The sequence below is a fragment of the Pezoporus occidentalis genome, unplaced genomic scaffold (genome assembly GCF_034315485.1).
Source record: "Pezoporus occidentalis ecotype Australia unplaced genomic scaffold, CSIRO_AGI_Poc_V1 ctg5, whole genome shotgun sequence".
Lineage (NCBI taxonomy): Eukaryota > Metazoa > Chordata > Aves > Psittaciformes > Psittacidae > Pezoporus > Pezoporus occidentalis.
In genome coordinates this window covers 56,761-79,021 of record NW_026915835.1, presented here as the reverse complement: position 1 = coordinate 79,021, position 22,261 = coordinate 56,761, and the positions used below count along the sequence as shown (strand labels likewise).

Sequence of the window (22,261 nt, the reverse complement as noted above, 5' to 3'; positions counted from 1 at the left end):
TGCATCTGCATGACAGAACAGTGATCAACAGCTCACACCTTACACCACTGATTCTGAATTATTCACACAATTTCTCCTTGGTTTCTTCCCCTTTTCCAAGGAACTTTTCAAATCAGAACCCAAATTACTATTTTCCTACCTTTTTTTCCTTTGTCAAAGGAGTTAAGACAAGTATTAGAATTTTACCACACGCAATCCTTCTAAAATGCTTATACATTTGAGATTTTTCCTGCTTTCTTAAGACAAGACCTAAAATATGAGTTACCCCTTAACTGATACAGCTGCTAATTCCCACTCCTGGCGATATCAGTAAGGCAATAAAGTGGCAGCTGTGTCCCTGCAGTCTACCTGCACCTGAAACTGAGGTTGCTTTAGCGGAAGCAACCCACTGCTTTTAATTGGTCTGAACACATGCGGAGAGAAAAACCAGCTGCCGCATTACAGTTCATAGGGGTTGGACACTGCTGTGGGACAGTGCTCAAAGAGCGGCTTGAGATGCCATAAAAGATAGAAGATAATCAGCAGGAAGGCACTGGGGTCCAACAGGAAGGTCTACAGACCACAGAGCTGGAGGTACACAACAGGAGGAGGAAACGGAGCAGATGGGGAAGGGGCCCATATGAAGCAGCATTTTATCATCTCCAGAATGACAATGAGGCAGAAGACACTGCCTACCAGAAAGCCCTAAATATGTGAGGAGTTCCTTGTACCCTGCAGCTTTCTGGGCAGAGCTCTGCATGCAAACCCAGCCACAAAATCTCTGCTGCTGCCCTTGGGCTTCTTTTCCGCTTGTTGTCTAAGCAAAGGAAAAACAAAACACAAATACCAAGTCCAGGGAATGATGAGACGGAGGAATGGAAAAGTTGAATGAAGCATTTTCCAAGTCCCACACAGAAGGGAAGATCATGAAAGAAGTAGAAGGAATATTTTTTATATTTTTTAATAAGCTTTAGGAAATTATCACCAGGAAATTGGTTGTATTATACTTAACTCAGCTATTTCTAATGAGGATACCGTGACCAAAAGCTAGCCTTGCTGTAATTTTTCAATTACATACAATGTTGAAAGTATTAAGGAAAAAAAAAAAAAAGAGAAAAAATATTCTATTTCTGTTCTAACTAAATGGGTGAGAATCAATCACTGAAAACTAATCTCACGTAAAGACTACATAAAGCTCAGCTTGAAGGATGGCTTTTTCCAGTAGTCAGCAGGACTGTCAACATAGAAAAGGTGCTATGTCATGAAAATACCTTCACAGCTTTACAGCAGAGTAACTACATGACTTCCTTGTCCAGTTTCGCTTTGCTCTGTTAGAAGATGTGTGGCTGGGCAGCAGCCATGAAGACCACATAATTTGGTACTGCAGGAAATATCTGGAAAGAGGAATGATTTAATGATGGAGAATGCTCAGATATGGGGAGTTTCTCAAGCATGGGTAGGAAAGAGAGAGAGACAGCCATTCCTGCAGCAGGAAGTGGGGAGCAAACCCACAGCAAGGCTCCAGAGGTGGCAGAAAGAAAAGGGCTTTGCTCATGGAGATCTTCCAGTGAGAATTTCGTAGCATCTGTCGTTAAATTTGAGAGCTGCAGGCTGTAAAGAATGACTAAAGGAAAAGACTATCCCAAGGAGACCATCTACAGGGGGGCAGACCTCTTTTCAGTCCCTTCATTTCAGGCTGTCTTTCATTGCAGGTCACAGTTTTCTCTATTAAGAATAATTTTGCTCTAGTTTAGTATCATGTAACACTCAACATTAGGTACCTGAAGGTTTTGGGGTCATTGATTCAGTGTGCTCACTTTTAGGACACCAAAACTGCCTTGTTTTAGGGTAAGCAAAAGGAAACCTTCAGCTGAAGAAAGCAGAGAAAGTTCTGAATAAAATGTTCACTTTTCATCATCAAATTATTTCCCACACCCTCACATTCACAAGTGAGAGAAGTTGAGGGAAATTAAAATGCATGAAGAGTGGAAGAAAAAACACTTTTTCTTATTTTTACAATCTTCTAATTTGAGGGCCTGACTTTTACGCCTAGGCTACCATCAAGGGTACCTCTCTTGTTTTGCTTTCAGGGGCATAGTAAAGACTCTTGCAAGGCTTTGTTTGGATAGTTTTGAGTTCTGGGGATGAGGGGGGTAAAACAGAGTACAAGGGAATAATAATCTTTAGAAAGAATTCATATATTTTTTCAGTACGTCCCAAGAGTTTTTAGGGATTAAGGCCTTTTGTGTCTAGCAGGTGACACACTCGGATCCTTGCAAAGCCAAAATGCTCCTGGGCTCCCCCTCCATTGTATAACATCACGCTGAGCAAATGTAACAATTACATGGCTTTTTAAAATGAGAAACACTTACAAAACGATATAAAAATTTGCATTCTGAATTAGAAAAAAAGGAGACTAATTCATTACAAATAAGATTCTTAAGTGTACTGTAACTACACACAAAAATCTAGCAAGTTTACGTGCGTTAATTGTTGCCACAATGTTGAAGTGTCTGTGAGTGCAATTGCATTACCCAATTAAGCCTCAAAGTGTCACATTTATTCATGCAGTGCAGGCATATATTTTAAAATTATCCCAATCAGATAATACTCCCTCTCTGCACATGAACCCATTCAGCATTTGAAAGAAAAAAATCTTTCCAGTTTTCCTTTAGATCTCAGGTGGGTTGGATTTTTCATCTTAAACATCCCTAAAGCACAGAGGAGTAAATGCTGAAAGCATTGTACAGGTTTCATAATTCAGAAAACGTGGGTATAGAGGCACATATCCTACAACTTCATCCAAATTGAAGGCCTAGGTTCTTTAACCACCATCCCCACTACAGTCTTAAAAAATCATGTTAGGGTCCTTCTGCATTAGATTTCTCTATGGATTCAGGTAAAGGGAAACCAGTTGTCCACAAACTGTGAAATTCAAAATACGTGTAACTAATCAAGACTAATTGTAAATACAAAGACTAAAGAGCCCCATCTTTCACTTAAGAAAGCAAGGCACATTCTGGCACACCAGCTTTTGAAGAATTTACATCCCAAGCGTAGGATCATGAGGTCTGCTGTTTACACAGTGTTTTCACATGACTGGAAGAGATTTTTCTTGCCACTAGTAACACCAGTTTAAATGTTAATGGAGCTGTCCTTAAGAAAAATAATTAACATGTGGTTGACTTCCCATATATTAGAAAAAACAATAACAGTGACTAAATTAGCATCTTCTGTATAATTTCAGCTGTCTTGGTCATGATGAGTTGTGTGGCTGACTCATCTCACAGACATGCATCACATAATGAGAATGAACACAAATTGTTTGCAATGTCAAGGATTAGATTTTACCTAAGACAGAGGACATAGGACCATATTATGAGGGGCTACCCAGAAAGCAGCAGCCAGCCAACCACTGCCTCTCTGAGTCACAGAAAATCCCTGACAGGTGGTTAATTGATAATATGATATCACAAAGCAATGTCTACACTGTTGTCTTGATTGCTAGGCTTCAAGTGAGGGCACGTCTTTTTTGGCTTTGTGCAGTACCTGAGTTCAAGGTGTCATTATGAATGCATGACTTACAAGCCCCAGATCCCTGCAGAGTTAAATCCTTGTAAGAAATCTGCATCTGCTACAAAAGGGGCTCAAAGCAATCTCAAGCTCTGTCAATGCCATAGAAAACTTCTTGGGATGCTGCCGCACCACCTATGGACACCAATACAACACTAGTAGTTATCACAGAGAAATCAAGACCCAGAATCTACTCGACAAGCAAGATGATGCTTAGGGATGTTAACTGAAATAAACAAAATAGGGAAATAGTTAATGGCATTGAGTCTGGCAGGTGGGTTTTTATACTGGCAGACACTTGGCAGACTGTGGGTTTGACTTAGTCATAAAAGGAGGATGTGGAGAAGCCACAGTAGATAACAAAATATTCTGCAAAACACATGCCTCTACTTGGGATCCTATTTATTAACACAGCCATTCAAGCAGTCTTATTCTTAGAACAAGAACTAAAATAAACAGAACAATCCCAGCTGTCAGAGTACCACCAATTAATCACGAGGTTTCCTGTATTTCAAGAAAAACAGAGAGGTATCTGCAACTGCCATGCACCCCTTGTCTAGGCTGCCCCCTATATTCATTGGAGAAAAACAAGGAGCTTCTGGCAACTGGATTCCTGACTGAGAAGGCCGGTTAAAGACCTAGGGATGCATGGAGTAAATCCAAGCTCTTGCTGTATCTCATTTCCATACAGTGAGGGGAGAGATAGGTAATGCCTAAAAGCAATGCAAAACATAGCTGGGCTGGAACATTCTCTGAAGCTGTCCTCTTGGCTGCATGAGGAGAGCAGGCACCTAACTAAAATCCGCAGGATCAGATCTGGATTCATCCCTCCTCCACAGTGGCACAGCAGACTCTCCATACAAATTCAGTATGAAAAAGGATTAATCTACCCATCATGTAACTCAGAGGTCCATACAATGACTTCTGGGGTTGAGAAAATGCGCGTGGTGTGGTAGACAAACTCCTGCTTCCATCAATCAGCTTTTCATTAACGTCATTCATCCTGTCCTCTTGATTCTAAATGAAACCTGCTTTCTGTCTCTACCATGCAATTATCTCTTACATAACAAACGCAACGACACAATCTCCCATGAAGACAGGCTGAGAGAGTTGGGCTTGTTCAGCCTGGAGAAGAGAAGGCTCCACAGAGATCTTAGAGCAGCTTCTTGTAGTATCTAAAGAGAGCCTACAAGAAATCTGGAGAGGGCCTTTTTACCGGGGCATTTAGGATAGGAAAAGGGGGAATGAATTTAAACTGAAAGAGGGTAGATTTACACTGGACATTGGGAAGAAATTCTTGCTATGAGGGTGTTTAGACACCGGCATGGGTTGCCCAGAGAAGCTGTGACTGCCCCATCCCCGGCAATGTTCAAGGCCAGGTTGGATGGGGCTTAGACCAGCCTTGTCTAGTGGAAGGTGTTCGTATGCTTTGCAGAGGGGTTCGAACTAGATGATCTTGAAGGTCCCTTCCAACCCAAACCATTCTATGGTTCTATGAAATCTTTCAGTGTCCCTTTTTTCTTTCAGGGAAACTGTCTCTGCACTGTTCTGTTTTATGCTTAAAAGATTTTTCAGACCATGCATTAACTGTAATACTTCCTTCCCGTGCAAGAGCATCCAAAGATTGTCTTTTTAATTTTCTCCCTGATAAGGAAAGCTATTGACATCAAAGATCCTAAACTCTACCAGTTGGGTTGTGAATCTCTGAACAGATGAAAGCTCCTCGTAGGATTGTCTTTGTTAGGAGAAACATAATTTAGACCTCCCTCTAAAATGAGTGAGGTGTGAATGGTGTAGTTTTTTGCGTTTTTTTGTTTGAAACAGCGTATAAAAAGAGGAAACCATGAACTGTTTTCTTCTAGATGTCCTGCCACATACAGGAAATACGATCTTCTTTTCTCCTTCTGGAAAATGGGTGAAGTTCAGGAATAAAATCCAAGCTTGGACCCATTTCTAATTTTCATTCATCCATTCTCAAACAATTTGTCTGTACACTGAAGAAAACACTAAAAATTACCGTGTGCATGTGAAGGCAACCATCTGTAAGCAAAAGGACATTATCTAACAAAGAAAGGCAACAGGAGGATCTGCTTCTCTAGTAATTACTGTCTGCTCTAACAGTGTAATTTTGAGCTGTCAAAACTTGGGACCTAAAATAACTTCCTTCATGTTTTCTTCAAGGCTTTTCTGTGTCCAACTACTTCTCTTCTGAATTATCTTCATAAATTCACATTCCTGAACAGCCTTTTTACTGACTTTCAGGGAAAATATTCTATGCCAGAGAGCCAGATTTTCATATGCAGCTCCAAGACAGTTCTTTATTGTGCTTTATTACCTCCTCTACTGCAAAAATGCTGATTCTCCTGGAAAGAATTTACTTCCTTACTTATCAACACCTTCCTCTGCACATCAGTGTGTTTCCTCTCACCCTCCTTCAGCCAAATAGTGCAAAAATCCTAGAAAAAGTCAAGTGTTGTATGTGTAAATGAAAGGCTGATTAGGAATTGAGTGCTAATGGCATAGATGCCGCATCCCATATTGCCATGGGATTTTCTACCAACTACCAAGCCAGAGCACGTGTGCACAAGTAGCAAATATACCATGGAGAGGCATTTGTGCACCTCGTTATTAGCCTGAAACAGATTTTCCAGCATCTGAGCAGTGACCCGTTAATAGCTTACGTAATGAAAAACAGCACTGAAATGAGTCAGTGTGCTTGGCAAATTCAGATCATTAACCATGAGAAAGCACTTCAAGTGGATCAAGGGAAAAACATATATCCCAGAGAACATTAAATAGAGAAGTCTTCTTAGTGATAAGTAAACAGGTGCAATATTCATCTAGAAATGGTGGGATGGAATCCTTCATTTCCCATAGAAAATTCCTCTCTGAAATACTAGGTCCCACCTTTCACAACAGAATACAGGCTGGGCTCTTGACACCCCTTCCCAGCTATCTACTTGCTAAAAGGGAACTCTGTAAGAAATAAGCAGGAAGACAAAGCACATGGTTCCTACAACTGCAGACACCACTGTGGAAACACAGCAGGAGCAGGCAGAAACTAAAAGCAATCCATACACAGATCCATACCATAACACAATGTGATAAGGAAAGACTAGAGACCTCTGGGAGGCACTCCAGCAGTCTACAAGACAACTAGGAACCAAACAGAAAATCCTGATGCTACAGACAAATCATTCCAGCTAACAGTGTCATCAGAAAGAAACTGAGACATAAAATTCAGATAAATAAATACCAGGGCTGTAACTGTTTCTCTTGAGCAGTTTCTCCATTAGTGGTGACAACTCATGGCCAATACATGTGCATGAGGCTGATTATTGCAATGGTGGCCTTGTACCAGCCTGAAATATTCAGAAATGGACTTACAACCACAGTTTTGGGAAACCTGCTCTAAACATTTTGACCATTTCAACAAGATATTTAAAACACTTCTTTTTTTTTTTAATTGATTTTTAAAAAGCTGACAAAATGCAGGTTTCCACTGACCCAAACCCATATTTATTATGTTCTATGTGAAAATGCAAATCAATGTAGATTTCATGTTAACACAAAATGGTTTTGTTATTTTAAAGCATGGCAAAACGAGTGTTTTGAGAAGTTGCATTGCAGTGTAAAGGATCGTGGCACATGAACAGCACACTTTGTTCTATTGGAAGCAGTTTAAATCCTAGGGTTTCCAGAGACACAGTTTCCAGCATATACAGATGCTGCTTGAAGAGCTCATGCGTTTCATACTTTCAGCATATCCTCCACTTCTGCTCAGGATTCTCAGCCCCTAGCTTTATCCTAGAGATATGACGTATAAATAGCAGTTCCCCTTACTTCATTTTTATGAAATTGCAGTGACTCCTTTGATGCAAAATATGTAATTTCTTCTCATAAAAGGCCAATACAAGGGCCATTTGACAGGACGGGATGTTGCACTAATGTTTGAGATGCCTATCTCCTCAAGCAAGTCTGGCACTATACACAATGCTCACTTGGCTTCATTTCCTTATCTATTTTACGTGCAGGAACAGCTGGAGATAGACATATAGAGGCTTTAACCTTCCGTGGCACATCTAAAAAAGTACACTACCAAAATCTATACAGCTGTGAATGCCAGAAAGCCATCTGTATACAAGTTAATTGCTTTTGGTTTGAATAGTTTCCATTTTTATCCTGCCATCTACATTTGTACCTATTCAGTGGTTCAGTTTGGATGCAGCAGGGGAATACAAGCCGCATTCCAGCCCAGCTCTTCCATCTTCCAGGCCTGCTTTGCTGCAAGCCTTCCCTCAAAATCACTCCCTACCTTCAGTATTTCTTTCTTTGTCCCAGAAACCAACTGAGCAAATCTAAGGAGTTTTATTTTCACCAGCACTTCTGCGGAGTGAATTACCAGACTGAGTAGATGACAGGAGCAAAGCACAGGCTTATTTTCTGGTTTCCCAACCCCACTTACTTTACAGTGACAAACTCAAGCTGTCCAGAAGCAGCAAATTTAGCCCCAAGCAGAAGGAATAGCAATGCCAGCCTATGAAGCACCTTTAACTGATTGCTTTGAATGACAACTGGCTGTTCCTTTTGTTCATTACACCTGTAAATACACATATGTACGCATATATAGTAAATTAACAATGCAAATCATGTGCCAGAAAAATATCCAACATCTACTTAAAATCTTTCTACTAATTACAGATGTGATTCAGACCAGTGATGTATTTCTAATCAGCAAAAATAGTCAGCCCTGTTTTCCTTGGAGCAAACAAGTGTGGCCTAACTAGCAAAAATAAAACTAAAGTTAACACTAAACACTTCTGCTTTTTACCCTCTGAACTGCTTTTGTTAGCTCTGCCAGATCTTTATTACTGACCCTATGAAAGCATCAATATTATCTAAGCAAATTCACTATTTTCTACAAATATCATCATCTGTAGATCTCATCTCATCTCAGAATGCAGTTTCTGTCAGAGATAGCATGTGAAGACAGAAGCTGTTTTATAGGCAGGCTTAAGCTTGCAGTATTTACTGAAACTAAAACAAGTACATGGAAATGCCACTAAAGAAATGTGAACAGCATTTTTTCTATATTCACAGAAAGCATCATTGAGAAAAACAGAGCCATGTAATCCAAATCTGTCCCACCATAAATATATAAAGTCTTCTAAACGTTGCTCACTAGCTGTAGGGACAATAACAACAAAAAAATCCCTGCAGTGAGTCACTATGGTCTTCTAGGAATAATTAAACTGAAATACTATTTATTGTAACCTTTCCCATTTACTTTACAGTTACTGGACAAAAGTACAGTGTCACCCTGCGGACACACATAATCTGTCTTCCATTCTAATTGAGAAATGGATCTGTTAATGTCAAGAAACATTAAAAAAAGCTGCTCCATTGAACTTGCTCTGTCTAGCTACCTGGCTCTGAGATAAACACTCTGCATGCACCTGAAGAAGCATGGGGAATTTGGTGGTGGGGACCCAAATCTGTCTCCTCCCCTTCTCCCCTCATTGGAGCCCATCATTGGAGTCAACACAACTGCAGCACACAGAGAGTCCAGAGGCACCATAGAAGCTTGAGGAGCCCCAGTAACCCCTGGAAGACACAAGCCAGACCCCCCATGGGAGCCTTAGCCTTGGGGACCAGGTCAGGACATGGGAGATGGTATTTGGGTCACCCCACAGCTTGTCAGTGGTCACAGCCTGGGAGCATGGGGCACACTATGGGATGCAGGGGAAGGGCATTTGGGGATTGTGTAAGACCTCAATGTCTCAGGAGGAACTAAAAGTAGGAAGAAGGAGAGATCAAGGTGATTTGGGGAACAACAACCATGAGAAAGCAGAAGGATAAGGGGATAAAAGAGGCTGGTTGCATGTGAACAGGCTTGTCATCGTACTTGTCTGGCCATGCCCTGCCTTGATCAGCACAGTCTGTCCTGTCTCCTCATTAAACACTGCTTTCCCGCAGGACAAGGGGCCCTTTCCAGTGTGCAGGGGCTGGGGGCTCTGAGTAACTGCCTTTGGTGTCTCCTATATCCAGGTGCCAGCACCATCAGAGACTGGATATCTAGGGCCAGATGCTGAAGAGAGGGACTGTTTAAGCCCAGCTGCTGGAGGGATCCATACTGCACACACAAATATCTTATATATCCCCACTAACAGGTCTTAATCTTGAGCAGCCAGCAAGGAGAGAAGCATGTGCAGATGGGGCTTTCAGCAACCTGGTCTGGTGGAAGGTGTCCCTGCCTATGGCAGGAGGGGTGGAACTGGATGATCTTTAAGGTCCCTTCCAATCCAAACCATTCTATATGGTCACTGCTGGTGTTCATGTTTGCATGAGTACTGAGTGTATCTGTTGATCTGTGTGCCTGGTCATATATACGTTGTGTGTGTCTCTGTGTGTGCCTATTGGCACACCACTGTAGGAATACAGCCCCCATCCTTGTTGTTGTTTGGACACCAGGACATGGAAGCCGCTGCAGTCTCATCTTGACTGGGATGCTGGATTCAGCCTCCCCATAACACATAGAAGTTTCCAAGAAAGGTGTGATTCATCATGGACAAACTAACATTTATTTGGAAATAAAGTGGTGTCACGATCCTCTCACAGTAGCTGTGGCACAGACAGAAAGCCCAGACAGAAAGATTGTCATGGCAGTCTCAGAAAGATCTTTTGTTTAGAAACAAACAAATGGGGGGGAGGGGGGGGCTTGGTCAAAAAAGGATGACAGTTGCCCAGCATCTGCTTCTGCAGTCTTATGTCATTTACACTGTCTACACACAACAGCACATTCTTTTAATCAGCACCAAAAAGGGAAAGTTCCAGGTCACACCACTGCACCACATCACCAACCTGTACTTTACTTATTTTTCCCAGTTAAAACTGTGCTTCAGGATATATGTAAGGAAATATGCTCTCCTATGTAAGAATACTGGATGATTTTAACATAATTTAAGTCTTACTCCACCTCTTGTGTTTCTCGGCCGCAGTAATAGGGAACTGTAAGAGCCAAAGGTCATTGAGATCTAATATTTAGGGACAGCTCAAAGACAGATAATCTGATCTGCCTCACAACAGCCTTATGCCTTACTTACTTCAACAGAGCTAGGTCTAATTTCTACCAAAACAAGATCAGCATCAGGTCCCTGGTTTCCAGCAACAGAACATCCCATAGCACCAAAACGTTAGAAAGTGTCATATACCACATACACTTGAGGCGATCAAAGACCTTCCACTAAGTAAATAAGCATTTCCACTCTATGGAGAAAACATCTTTTTTTTTGGAATGTGGGCAAGACAGGAGGAGAGATATTCCCACACCATGGAAAACAACAGCACTGGCTGTATAAGGAGAGTTTTACAAAGACATCATGAATTAGCAGAAAACTAGTTTGAAAAGATAAGATACTAAACAATTTCTGTGGGGAATAAGAACACGGGAGATTATTTACTTTGCTTTAATTACTTTGGCACACTGCTAGATTAGTTTTTGTACGCTACTAGATTTTCATACCATCATTTTACAAATGCAAAGAAGCAAGTTCATGTTCTGAATATTTAAAGTTCACCATATCCATATTATCCTGTCCTGTGCTGGGGCTTCTGCCACTCAATTCACAAATAAATATGAGGGTTACAGCTTCACTTTTAAAATCTTTATTATTACAGTGATGCAAGTAGGAACCTTAATTTCTAGGTATGTCTTTCTGGCTTGCCTTTCATCAACCTAAATGTGTTTTGATAAGAATCCACTGGTAACACATACAGTATGAAAACATGGATAATCATCAAGTTTCACTGATGCTTTCGATCTAGATCACATTAGGTCATCCTCCATTTTCCTGGAACACTTTACTTTGATGGAAAACTGATAGTAAGCCAATTTCCAGAGGGTTATAACTTATAAAAACACAGTGCAACATTTGAAAGAAGTTTCCCTGAAGAATTTATGAAGTGTTTAATAGGCTTTATAGTTATGGACCATATTACTGCACAATACTAATAAAATATCAGTTTTAGACTCTATTAAACAGAGCACAAAGAAACCTGTGATTTAAAAAAAAAAAAACAAACCCACGTGTCCCACTGTTTTGATACTAATATGAGATTTACAAGAGCCTGTGAGAAAGATTTAATTGGCTGAAATAAAGATCCTGTCTTCTCTTTCACGCTTTCCTATTACAAACTATTTTAAGAATGCCATTTACAAGAAATCCCAAATTTTCCTGCCTTGAAAAGAGCTGTCTATACCTGAACCATCTGCAAACAATACCATTTCATCTAAACAAGCAACAGTCTATTCAAAAAACAAAGCTCTGTAATCAACAGGATTTTGATCTGAAAATTCCTCAAACTAATTTGACACATTCTGTTTCACATTAGGAGGTTTAGCCACGAGTGCTGTTAAAGAGCTTTGGACTTCCCTGCATCACAGACAGAACAGGGATTTTACTTTTTATCCTCTGTGTGTGCAGTATCTAAGACAATAAAGCCCCCTATTATGGCTCCTCCACAAACACAAAATCCCCAAAATAATGAATACTATAATAGTAAAATAAATACTGACCAAACAGTAAATACCCGTGCGCTCATGAACAGTTTAAATGGTAGTGTACCCCACAGATGCCTGAAGGATTACTCCACACAACATGACAACAGAGCTAATTTAAAGCCAACTGGGGAAAAATTAAAAGGCTCAGGTTAATTATTGCTTTACAGCTGGGCTGGAGGCATGAAAAAAAAAGAGCAACTGAGAAGAGTTTGGAGATAAGCAATGGCAATTTCAGTTTGTCGCCTCCCTACTCCTCATCTGCTCTCAGGCAGGGCACCATGACAGGGCTCTTCAGTAAGCAAAGAGGCCACTTCAGAAGTTCCTGTCTTCCAACAGCTCGAATTGCTGTACGTGCCCAATTCCCAACGTGCCTGTCCTTCATGGCACATCCTGAAGAGGGGGCCTCACGAAGCAAGCTGCTGAGATCCTTTGCTGCGACTGCCATCGAAGTAAAGGAGAATGTAAAATTAGGTAAAAGTAGTAAAAAACAAGGAAGGGTTATAAAAGTGGCAATTTGTAAAGATGATGTTCAGGAAGATGGTTCATTGTCAAGGGAAAGAAAAACAAAGATAGACAAAGGCTCTGGGAGATGGGTATTTATACAGTTCTTAAAAAGCGTGAGTTTTGCAGCATTCAGTGATAGAAACATGAAACAAAAATGTGTATTTACTGGGCTACAGCAAGCGAGTGGGAAAGAATGAGCTCAGAAAGAGGGGTCATATACACAGGTTTTAATATATTCCCATATAGTTGCGTATCAGGACTCTGAAAATGATAGCTATAGTTAAAATCTCATTACATATCACTAAAAGATAACATTTGCTGTAAATATGTAAATATTTGTTTGACCTGATATGTAGGAAACAGGCATCTTACCAAAGACATATTTAAATTTTGATGTAAAAGATCCAAAATTTTCACATTGAAAGGATTTACATTGGATACCAAGGCAGGGTGTAGTCTCCAGCAAAGTTTAAGAACTCAGGAGAGGATTAGAAATACTTTTTAGTAGAAATTAGAAATTTAGTATTAGAAATACTCTTTTTAGTGAGAGCTAAAAGAGCAGCCAGTACACACAAAGTTCCTTCCAAGTAGGAGAAAAAGAAAAAACAACATAATTTGTGAATAAGCAGCTTTTCCTGAAGAAATCAGCAGATGTGATACCAAGATACTTGCTAGTTAAGAAAGCGCGTAACTCAGTTACCAGTCAGGCATCTCTGAAACAGCTATCACCCACTGTGATCCAGTGGTAGATTGTATCCAGCCCACAGTTTGGATACAATCTACCACTTAGTATCTCCTGGGAAGCATGTGTATTCTGTACCTGGCTTGATCTGCGGCTCAGAGGAAAAACAGACAAGTCAAAGACCAGGGTAGAATTAAGGGGAACATCCTTTTCCAGGAACTCAGAAAGAACAGGAGGAAAACGTCTCTGGAGTTGGCCATCTGCTAAGATGAGGGAACTGCAAGTTTGTGTGTTAACTCCTGGCTTTTTCATATGTAAGTAATAAACTCTGTGCCAAAACCAAGGGCTTCAAGGACAGCATCAATTACTGTCTTCTCTGACAAGCCATTAGTTTACAAGGCCTTACCAGAAGACAGCCTAAAGGTTCTGGTATCTGCACATAGAAAACAATAGCAACCATGTCCAAAGTGAAATTTAAAGCCTCTATAATCTCTAATTTAAATCTGCAAACCTGAGTGCCAAAGGGGCTAAGTTTGGACAGCAGATTCTCCATATTCCTTGACTATGCACCTTAGGCAGCAGCCTCCTAACCTTTCTAGGAGGGCTGTGCGATGCCATGTGGCATGGTCTCCTGCCCACTATCAGTCAGGTTTGGTGGAGGCAGAATTCAGTCTTTCTGTTGACAACAAACGATCCAGAGTCGGGCAGGAGTTGCCAAGGAGCACAGCAATTTCTCATTGCTACTCCTGACTGTAAGGCTGACTCTGATTAGCTCTCAGAGGAATCTCATTAAGGATCGTGTCTTCCAGGCTGAACAGAAATCAACAGGTGATGACACACTTTTAGTGAGATAAAGCTTCAAGGACAGTGCTATTTTCCTTCTCTTATGTCATGCTGTTGAAGATATACAGATGAATATAACATATTACTGTAGGTTTCCATCTGATACTATTTTTATGGGGTTTCTTTTAAAAAAGATTGAAAATTCCTGTAGAATTAATTATCAAGGTCCACATACAGTAATCCAGAAAAACTTCAAAAACATACAATAACATATATGCTCTGCAAAAACAAAAAAGTGCACACAACAGTGATCTACAATTCCCGACCAAACTATCTCACAAAGGACTATCTCTCAAAAACCCAACTGGACAAGGCTTTGAGCAACTTGACCTACTTTGTCTTACTTTGAGCAGCGGTTGGACCAGATAGCCTCCAGAGATCCACTCCAGCCTAAAAGAGTTCTGATTCTATGGTTCCGTGAGCAGAAAAAGAAACTTACAAAAAAAAAAAAAAAAGACTGTTCAAAGAGCCCGATCTTTGGTGGTATCTCTTTTTCATCACTAAAGAAAAAAAAAGTATAAATATAACAGTTTACTGCTGCTAATATCTTTCTGCACCTAATACAATATAAATGCACCTCTATAGCATACATACATGACACTAGGTCTCTAAATAACATAGTGAACACCAGAGATCATGCAGGAAAGTCATTCTTCAGGCTGTTACTAATACCACAGTGTGCATCCTCCCACTAATTCCATTTTATTAGATGTGTCATAAGCACACACAGGCCCTTTGAGCTGTGGAGCGGGAAAGGCCCCCACTTTGCACATCTCTTCCTACCACTGCTGAACTAAGCAATTCAAAGGGAAAAATGATACAATTTCACAACTTGAGACTCCCAAAAAATGGGTAACATCCAAGACTGAGATGGAGCTTTTGGAGCTAGAAGTTGTAGTGTTATAAATTATCTAAAGGGCAGGACCTATATATATAAGAAAGAAGATTAAAGCAGTTTAAAACTGCTGGGGCATCATGTCCAGAAAAACACATGAAATAGATATTTGCCCATAGTTTACAATTTCACTTCTGATTTACCTGGCTTTCAAGAAACATCCTCTATCTAAAGTAACTTGGCTGTACACAAAGGACCTGAATGCCATGTGTCTTGGCTGTGGTCCCACCTTGCCATCAGGGAAGTCCATGCTCAAGACCCCGCTCCTCTCTTTAGATGGTAACATCAGAGAACTAACTCCAGCTGTTCTAAGTGTCAGCATTGTTAACTATTTCACTGCTGTTCACAATAGATACCCTGGTATTTCCCACATGTCTGCTGGCAAGCCAAAAGTCACAGCTGCCAAAACCACAAGGTTCAAACCCTCCCGGTGCAGTGGAATTTCTTTAGCACAACACCCACTTCTCATAAGATCAAGCAAACCTGAAGTCTGGCACCCTGACCTCATCAGAACAATGTAAAATGAATTTATTTGAATGGAAAATAAATACTTGGAGATCAAGTATCCTACTTGTAACACCACATCTTATATTTATGAAGCCCTGGTATCATCAAATTCTAAAATGAAATGCAATTCTCAGTCTGCCACATCAAAGCATAGCTAATTTCTACACCCCTGATGAGGAAACCAGTTTGAGCACAAGGAGCCTGGGTTAAAGAGTTTCAGGGCTCTTATTTGTGCTCTTACAAGTGCTGACAGAAATTGTATGTGCTGAAATGGAACTGAAAGATCAAAGTAAGTTTTTACAGCAAAATCTGAAAGACAGCATTCCACTCCTGTGCAATACACAAAGTGGCTGGGAAAGTCTCATCTCCAGCACAAATAGGCTCCAGGTTAGGAGCACTAAGGAGCAGAAACTCAGTGGATGATGCCAGCTTACTGTTACAGCTACCACTGTCAGCACCACCAGTGCAGCAGCAGTGAAAGAACTTGCTAGGTATAAAAACAAAAAGACTTTTCTCTCTTGCTATTTCTGATGAGACATTTTTCTATTTTAGACTTTGAAGATGCTGAGGAATTTTGGCTTCCTTAGCAAGTGCTGTGTAAGCAAACAGATGGGAGTGGAGCCTCTCTTGTGAAAAAGAGAAAAGCATCTTTACACACTCATCTATTATGTTAACTGAAAAACACTTTAAGTCAGGATTGGTGTGGGGCAGAGAGAAATAACAAAAGCCTGTGTGGATGTATTAAGAGGAATGATCGAAAGAAGGGTCTAAAAGCTACTTGAAATAAACTAATCAAGAAGAACATAAAGAAAGAACAGTAAATGAATCTACTGAAGTTCTATGTGCCTGCAGTATAGTATTGGAAACAAACTGAAGATGCCAAATATCTAAAGAAAACACTATTTAATTGGAGTAACAAAAACTTGAATAACCCATGTGTCTAAAATATGACTATAAAGAGGTACTGCTCTTTCAAAAGGACTGGCAGTGTGAAAAGGATACTGCAGTGTGCATCAAGAACATATACAATTGATGTAGTTCCAAGCCATAAGGAAATTAATATCTTAGGGAAACTTCCATGCAATGATTATGAAGTTAGAAATTAAAAAAGCAGGGATACTCCCATGGTGGGGATCTATTGCAAACCACCAAGCCAGGGAAAATTAGCGCGAAAAGGGTTTTTGAAACAACTGGTAGAATCATCCATAGTACAGGACTGGAATAACATGTATTTTAACTACTCCTACATCTGGGAGTAGTTGAGAAAGAAATACATCAGGACATTTTGGTCAGCAAAAATCCAGAATAAACTTAAGTCAGCTTTTGATATAGAAGTTATAGAGAGCAGCTAGTACAGGGAGGAGGGGAACAGGACGGCTGTTCTAATGTCACTGAAAAGTAACAGAGTTCATAATCCTGAGGATGCAAAACCACAAAACAGCAAAGCATTTTTCAACAGCAGGCTTAAATAAATTATTAAAGTACTAACATGGGTGCTGTCTAGTTGAAGAAATGCTCAGAAAACAATCACAACCACAAACGAGCAGCATATTCCGTAGGGTTCCACAGAGTTGTGTTTCAGGTCCAATGTTCTATGTCATTCAATATTTATATCAATGGCTTCAACAGTGGAATAGAATGTATTTTTATGAAATTCACAGACAATACAAAGCTCTAAGAGTCTGCAAGCATCTCTGAAGGCTGGATTAGAATTCAAAATTATATGGGTAAATTGGAGAGATGGAATGGGATTCAGGTCCAGATTGTAAACAAATTATTTTTACAGATAATGGAGGACAAGTCAATAGAGTCACTGGTGTTTTGCGGACTTCAATGAGACTCTTCAATTGACCCTCAGTAAGACAGGTCCAATTGGCAAGGCTCCATTGACTAGATAGGGAATTTAGTGACCCAGCTAACAAACGATGCACATTCAGGCACCTACATTCAAATGCTTATAACCTGAAACTGGATCTAATCTACAGTTTGAGGGCAGTATAGGAGTCAGTCAGTAGGAACACATGCAAGATATTTGTGTATCTTGATTAATTAATTGTATAATGAACTATATAAATTATGAACTTTATAAATCCAGGAGGAACCACTTCTTCAGTTGCATTTCTGCAGGGTAGGATCTCAAGTAGATAATATGTATCTTCCTGTTGCATAAATATAGAACATCGTAACAAAACTATGGCATATAGACAGAGAAACGTGTGAAATAATCCTCTCTAAACAGAGCTGTCTTATGTTCAGTTTGGGGCATCACACTCCAAGAAAGATGCAGAACGACTGCAGAGACAGACTGCTAGAAAATATAACCTCTGAGGAAACATGGACAGAATGAGGATTGTTTAATGCATGAAAAGGGACACCAAGAAGGAGCTCTGTAAGTTGCTATATACCAAACTGGCTGCTAAAAATAGGAGGAGACATTCATGAAAGACAGGGTGATATGTGATGTGTTCAAATTGCAGCAAGGAAGATTTTCACTTTCAGTAAGAACCGGGCAAGGAGTAGAAGGTTTTCAAGAACGAACCCGAGATCTGCCACAATATAACTGATCCTGGCTTGGGATACCAGGATAACCCATGAGATGGCTGAATTCAGTTACTGACCCCTGGGTCAGGTGCACAATCATGTGTGCCAATGATGTTGCATGATTCCCAGGGCCAATTAACAGAGGAACATGTGTCAGATTGATTCATAAGGGTTAGAACTCGTGGCAGACACACAGTGACCACCACATCTCCACACAGCATGTCTTCTTGGTGTCCAAACACAGGCCTCCAGAACCATCAGTAACAGCAAAGGAGATGGGTAGAGTTCCACCAAGCTCCCTTATGACTTCTTGCAATGGTAGAGGAGAAATGAGATGAGGACTGGCCAAAACCATACTCATGTGGTCCTTCTGTCTTACACTTATTGACCAACAAAATCTGTCAAAAGACAAAGTCTGTCTGAGCGTTTTCATGATTACTAATACACTTACAAAAAGAAAATACTGGCAAATTATCTTTTCTGTGATATCCACTATATGTACTTTAAATTTTACTGCAGATGTCCACACTGTGCTTTCATGGGCAATAAAAAGTTTGGAAAGGAATTCAATCCAACTAGCCAGAGTTGCTGATTTTGCCAAATACCCGCCCTGAAGTAAAACCGTAACTTTTTATTTAGTAACAAACTCACCTATTTAATACTAGAGAATGCAAATGTCACCATAAAAATTTTACCTATTCTTAAAGTCAAGGGTAACACTGGAACAGGAAAGAACAGCTTTAATAATGCTTTTAAAAGATGCCATATTTTACACAGACTGCTTCTGAGGAAACCATCCTAACAAATCTCATCTGGTCTTCATAAACCCTCTTGGATGCAATTCAAGAATGCTTGAAAAAAATAATCAGTTAAATTTCCACATAACAAAGACAGATGACCACATGCTGAAAGATGTAGATTAAACAGAGTGTAGAGATAACTGCACTTGTCCTCACCCCAACTGTTCATAAAATGCAGGACCTAATCAGGTACTCTCTTTTTTTTTTCTGTATGAGCAAAAACTTTAAAGGCTCTTCAGTATTTACATTTCAGAATGGCAAACAGGGCCTTCTTCATTGACCTTATTTATTTTAAATTATTCACCGCTCTTCAAACGCTCCAGGATATTCCTGCTAAAGTTAAGTGGCTGAAATTTCTACAGCTCCATATAAAGACACTGAAATGCCTCATTAACTCTTTTTCCTCCCCAGGAATGGTTTCTCCGACAGCTATATACATTTCCATACATATCTCACTATCTATATATAGTTGAGACTTTATTTTCAGTTTTCTTAGAATTAATTCAGCTCATTAACTTCTGAACACCTCGCACAAGCCCCTGGAAGCTGCCTAAGTCCTTGCAATTTGATGAAACTCATGCACTAAGGACACAGCAGGAGGTGACTGTGTTCAGGTGAATTTCATTGCCTTATCATAAGGGTAATGTCTGGCAGTGAAAATGTAAAGTAACATCTCAATCCCAACCAACTGTTCAGTGTAGTTCCTTCTGCCTTTCCCAGTCCTATGTTTTCAAACAGGAGTTACTGGATGATCTCAGATGAAGATCCTGGTAAATGCTAAAAAGTCCTGAGAACAAAGAAAAGGAGACAGATTCACATGACACAGGAAGAAAATCTTCACAAACAGGCTTGCTACCAAGTGGAGAAAGCTTTAAGCTAGGTTCATGAGAGGATGGTATCTGAATACAGAAGTAAATAAGGAAGCAGTGCAGGTAAAGGAGAAATACATGCTGGAGGAGGTCACGAAACAGAGAGCATTCAGACAAACAGCTGTACACCACTGCACAGAGCTTGAGCAAAAACCAGGCAGAATTGGAAGTCTGTGTGTGATAGCAGAGCTATGGCATGATCAAAATCACAGATCTGGGGTAATGTACATGACCAAAGCATTTTCAGGGATGCAGGCTGTTTGAGAAGGAAAGACAGAGAGGGAGCTGTGTTTTCTGTAAAAAAGTCCCTTGACTGCACAATGCTCCAGCGTATGAAACCATCTTATCAATGTACATCAGTGAAAGCCTGGCTGACCTAAAGTAGTGGTAGTAATCATCCTGCTTTTAGCAGGAAATTTGACTACAAGCCTCCAGAGGTCCCTGACGATTAGCACTAACTAGGAAGCTATGGGGAAACTCAGTCTTTGCCAGCAACATTCATGGATATTAAGCTCTCCTTTCTTTTGGTTTTGTGGGGTTTCTTTTTTCTCTTTATTTCCTTTTTTTATATATTGCCTAATCTCTGAACGTAGGATTGAATCATTTTGGCTGCACTGCAGGTGACTTCAGTCAATGGAGCAGAGAGAAGGTAAAACAGGATGTTAAGCCACCTGGAGATCCCTCCTTTTCAGGTTAGTCAGACTGAGGGAGGTGTCTGGCAGAAAGCCTGAAGTGCCAGCTTTAGCCCACTGATGGTCCCCTCTAGACTGTAAGCTCTCCTTTCAGACCATATTCAAAGAGCCCTTTGGTACTTTTCTGCAGTATTGAGTAGGGTCTGATCCTTCGCAGCAATCACTAATAATTCAAAATCCCTGGTACAAAAAAATGAGATAAAACAAATACATGGAACAAAATAAAAGTCTGCATAACCGTCTGACTCAAAGACTTCAGTTATTCAACTTTTTTAATTAAAAATTATACTACATCCACCAGTGTACTATTAAAGCAGAAGCTATAAAAAAGAAAAAGAATAGATGCATAAAAATATGGACTCACTCTTTATCAAAAGATGGGGGGGATTTTCAACTCAATAACTCAAAATAGTAATTTTATCTTCCACAAATGACTAAGATTTGGCATAAATTTTATTTGGGATTCAGGGTTTGGGGTTTTTTTTTTAGAAGTTTTATGCTTTTATTCTTATTTATTGACAAAAAATCTTTAAAAGCATCACTGGAGACATCACTTGAGATTTTCTCAACAGACTGAGGTGCCATTTTATGAATTAGAGTACTGAACAGAATTTGCATCCTTAGTCTAGCCATACTCAAGTCTGGGACTACAACAAATAGCTAATCTTGTGCCTTAAATTATTATTCTACTTACTTGTTTTCAGATGTCACTTGGGCCCTTATGCACACACACACACACACACACACAAATTCTTATATTTAAGTCTCACACAACAAAAGAAAGTCTCTGAGCAACTTGAAACAATACTTGGTTTGGTTTTTAACATGCATTCTGCTCCAAACACACTTTTTAATGTACATTGCCAGTTCTTCTGCACTCGTCATTTCAACAGCGTTGTGCCAATTTACACAAACTGACAATCTAGCTCCTAGAAACCAGTGAAATCCAAAAATTCTAATTTACTCCTTGCCTTCCTGAATATGGCTGAAATCCCAGGGGAGGTTGTGGTCTTTTTCCTTGTTTTCAAAGTCTGCATCATAGAAATCAGCATTCAAGAGAGGAAAGAACAATTATTCAACACCTCTAAAAAACATATTTACTCAGCTACCAGTATGACCTACTCAAAAATTCTGATCTATGGTTAATCACAGTACAGGATGAATATCATTTTATTTGGTTCCCATGGTTGTCTTCAAAAAGAGCCTATTCTTACCTAAAATGCAGCACCCCAACAAGTTTGTAATCTTCTGACAGAGTCATCATTGCTCCCTAAAGCCCATGATACTCCAAATCAGTTCTCAGCAGTCTTTTAAAAGTTGCCCCAATCCCAATGGTTTTGGCAATAAAGTCAGCCATCTTTGAAAATTATCCCAAATATACTGTATCCTAGGGTCTTGTAGATACATGATAAAATATCCATGAAAGCTTCATGGATATTTTATCCTGAAAATCCTCTTAACCAAGAAATGCCAAATTTCAAGTCGCCTCATCCTTTTCCACCAGCTTCCTGTGAGGAACCCAAAGCAGCTCTGTCCTTAAACTCCTTCCATCCATGCCTTATCTCTGCACAACATCAGCAAACAGAGGTTCCCAGTGGATAAACCATAAATCTGACACTTCTGCTTTTGGCTTGCTTTTTTCTGTCCCCATTAACCCTCTTCCTCTATTGCTAACATCCCCCTTGCAGTCCTTCTCCCTCTTCCTCCCCCTGCTTCAGACCAGAATGAGTAAAATAAAGCAGACAATTTCTTCCCCTGTCTCAGCTCTCCACATCCTTCTCTAATCACTCTGGACAACATCACTGTCCTGCCTGTC

At 40.0% G+C, this 22,261-nt stretch overlaps 1 protein-coding gene across 8 annotated transcripts in view; it reads right to left on the bottom strand.

Moving 5' to 3' along the window:
• ENOX1 (ecto-NOX disulfide-thiol exchanger 1) overlaps positions 1-22,261 on the bottom strand; it is a 371,724-nt gene that overhangs the window by 310,352 nt on the left and 39,111 nt on the right. Inside the window, exon 1 of one of the 8 annotated variants that reach the window (XM_062636828.1) lies at positions 5,888-5,912. The exons of the other annotated variants lie outside the window; for them this stretch is intronic. The gene's annotated coding sequence lies outside the window, so the exon portion shown is untranslated. Of the gene's footprint in view, positions 1-5,887; positions 5,913-22,261 lie in introns of those variants that run through there. 8 annotated transcript variants of the gene reach the window in all.